Source organism: Eumetopias jubatus, unplaced genomic scaffold (assembly GCF_037043125.1).
Source record: "Eumetopias jubatus isolate StellerSeaLion01/CBP00866 unplaced genomic scaffold, mEumJub1_p1.0 scaffold_5, whole genome shotgun sequence".
NCBI classification, from domain to species: domain Eukaryota; kingdom Metazoa; phylum Chordata; class Mammalia; order Carnivora; family Otariidae; genus Eumetopias; species Eumetopias jubatus.
In genome coordinates this window covers 55,781,064-55,784,129 of record NW_028274811.1, presented here as the reverse complement: position 1 = coordinate 55,784,129, position 3,066 = coordinate 55,781,064, and the positions used below count along the sequence as shown (strand labels likewise).

The following is a 3,066-nucleotide window of genomic DNA, read 5'->3' as shown; positions in this document are numbered from 1 at the left end:
TAACCCCAGGACCCTGAGACCATGACCTGAGCCGAAGGCAGATGCTTAACAACTGAGCCACCCAGGCGCCCCTAGTTTGTGTTTTAAATAGTGTTTTTTTTTTTTTTTTATGTTTTCCAGATATATAAAATAATATGATCATATTGAATATGTTCTTTCAAACTATAAGCCCCCCTCCCATATTTGTGAGTGGCCATCTTCCATTGATAGTCCCTGAATTGGACTTTTTAAATTGACCCTTGTGCTCATCTGGAACATACACTGCAGAATATTATAACATAATCAATCTGAATGTCATTACCATTCATTATCCCTAAAAGCATTTATGAGACAGCTATATGCTTGGGGCACTGTCTAGATGGATCGACAGCCCTTGATTTCTGGCACCTTGCAAGCCAAGACGGTTCTGCAATAATCAGGCTTGGAGGCTTGAAAATGGAAAGACTGGCAAGACTGGGTCACAATGAGGGCATTTTCAAAGCACACAAGCAAAGGGAAGGACTACCTGGGGTCATATGGCATGTAGTGAGTAACGCAGAGGAACCTGAATTGGGTGTGAAGACGGGAAGAGGTTAGTCTGGAAAAACTCAAAGGCAGAGATTGGGTCTTTGGGCGCTGCTTCAGAGAAGGAAAGGATGCAGAGGGGGTTGGTCTAGACAGTTAGGGATAAATCCAGATTGGGATAGAATGACCAGATAAGTCATGTGATTTCAAAGATTAGGGGAGCTACAGGGGTCTCCTGATCCTACCAATGAATGAAATACTCTGTACTCATTGTGTCCTGGCCTAGGGTTACAAGAGAAATTTCTGCCTTCCAGGAGCTACTCCGCTAGGATCTGGGGTGTCAGGGTAAATGCAGGACAGTGTGTTGTGAGTATTTGGGAGGAAGTGACTAATTCAGCTGGGGGAGGGGTACTCACTTGGGGAAAGCTTCACAGAGATTGTGACGTTCTACAGATGAGGAAATTGAGACCCAGGGAGAAAAAAAAAAACAAATTGTCTGGCTCTCTGCGCCTCCCCGTTCAACAGACAGCCGCGTATTCTGGTGCAGTGCCAGCCGCGTCCCTGAGACACGATGGTGAAGGTCGGAGTGAATGGATTTGGCCGTATTGGGCGCCTGGTCACCAGGGCTGCTTTTAACTCTGGCAAAGTGGATATTGTCGCCATCAATGATCCCTTCATTGACCTCAACTACATGGTCTACATGTTCCAGTATGTTTCCACCCATGGCAAATTCCACGGTACAGTCAAGGCTGAGAACGGGAAGCTTGTCATCAATGGAAAGTCCATCTCCATCTTCCAGGAGCGAGATCCCGCCATCATCAAATGGGGTGATGCTGGTGCTGAGTAGGTTGTGGAGTCCACTGGGGTCTTCACCACCATGGAGAAGGCTGGGGCTCACTTGAAGGGTGGGGCCAAGAGGGTCATCATCTCTGCTCCCTCTGCCAATGCCCCCATGTTCGTGATGGGTGTGAACCATGAGAAGTATGACAACTCCCTCAAGATTGTCAGCAATGCCTCCTGCACCACCAACTGCTTGGCTCCTCTGGCCAAGGTCATCCATGACAACTTCGGCATCGTGGAGGGACTCATGACCACTGTCCATGCCATCACTGCCACCCAGAAGACCGTGGACGGTCCCTCTGGGAAGTTGTGGTGCGATGGCCGAGGGGCTGCCCAGAACATCATCCCTGCTTCCACTGGTGCTGCCAAGGCTGTGGGCAAGGTCATCCCTGAGCTGAACGGGAAGCTCACTGGCATGGCCTTCCATGTCCCCACCCCCAACGTGTCCATCGTGGATCTGACCTGCCGCCTGGAGAAAGCTGCCAAATACGACGACATCAAGAAGGTGGTGAAGCAGGTGTCAGAGGGCCCCCTCAAGGGCCTCCTGGGGTACACTGAGGACCAGGTTGTCTCCTGAGACTTCAACAGTGACACCCACTCCTCCACCTTCGATGCCGGGGTTGGCATTGCTCTCAACGACCACTTTGTCAAGCTCATTTCCTGGTATGACAATGAATTTGGCTACAGCAACCGGGTGGTGGACCTTATGGTCCACATGGCCTCCAAGGAGTAAGAGCCCCCTGGACCACCAGCCCCAGTGAGAGCAAGAGGAAGAGAGAGGCCCTCAGCTGCTGGGGAGTCCCTGCCCCAACTTATCCCGCAAAATACTGAGAATCTCCCGACCTCCACCGTTTCCATCCCAGACCCCCTGAAGAAGGGGAGGGGCTTGGGGAGTCCTACCTTGTCATGTACCATCAATAAAGTATACTGTACCCAGCCAAAAAAAAAAAAAAAAAAACCCCACAAAAAACAAATTGTCCAAGAACACACAACAGAGAAGTAACAGAGTTAAGATTACAACCCAAGCCCTCTCCCTGAGCTATGACTCATTCCTGGCCATTGTCCTAATAGCTGTTTCTCTGCCTGAGGGAAGTGAGGAATCATGTGAGGCTGAAGGTGTCGTGGAACAGAAAGGGAGCTGGTCTTGGGTCTCCTGATAAAAAACTCTGAGACCGGGGCTTGGTTTACCATGCAAAAGACCTATATCCTGGGGATCCCTAAGATGAAGCTGAGAATGAAGACCGCACAGTGGTGAGTTGAGATTTACAAATGCTAATGACATAATTTGACCTCTAAAGTTCTACCCATAGGCTTTTGCCTCATCCAGTTGGAGTTAGGACGTGTGACTTAAGAATCTTCACTGGTGCAAGTAAGCCAGGGCTTTGACAGTGGCTCCTCCAGGTCTGTGTTGTGGGCCTACCGAAAGGACACTGTAGTGTGTTAGCAGGACGCCCGTGAAGACCATAGGTGTAGAGATGGGACAGAATGCTTGGCGAGAGGAGTGCAAGTAGTAGGAGCATTTGATGGATAACTGGGTGGATCGACAAAAGGATGAATCTCCTCTCCCCATGAAGCTCTTAGGTGTACCGCTGCTGCTGAGCTACAGGATGGTGAGACTGTCCAAGAGCCAGCATTTTGGGGAGACTAGAGAAGCTCTCTAATTTCCTGTCTAATCTTTCTCTTCCCACCATATTTAACTTGAGTGGCTCTATCTGGATCCCC

General features: G+C 49.7%; 1 pseudogene; it reads left to right on the top strand.

Annotated features, from left to right (window-relative positions):
• The first annotated feature begins 1,032 nt into the window (after positions 1-1,032).
• Positions 1,033-2,273, top strand: LOC114202881 (glyceraldehyde-3-phosphate dehydrogenase pseudogene; annotated as a pseudogene).
• The last annotated feature ends 793 nt before the right edge of the window (positions 2,274-3,066 follow it).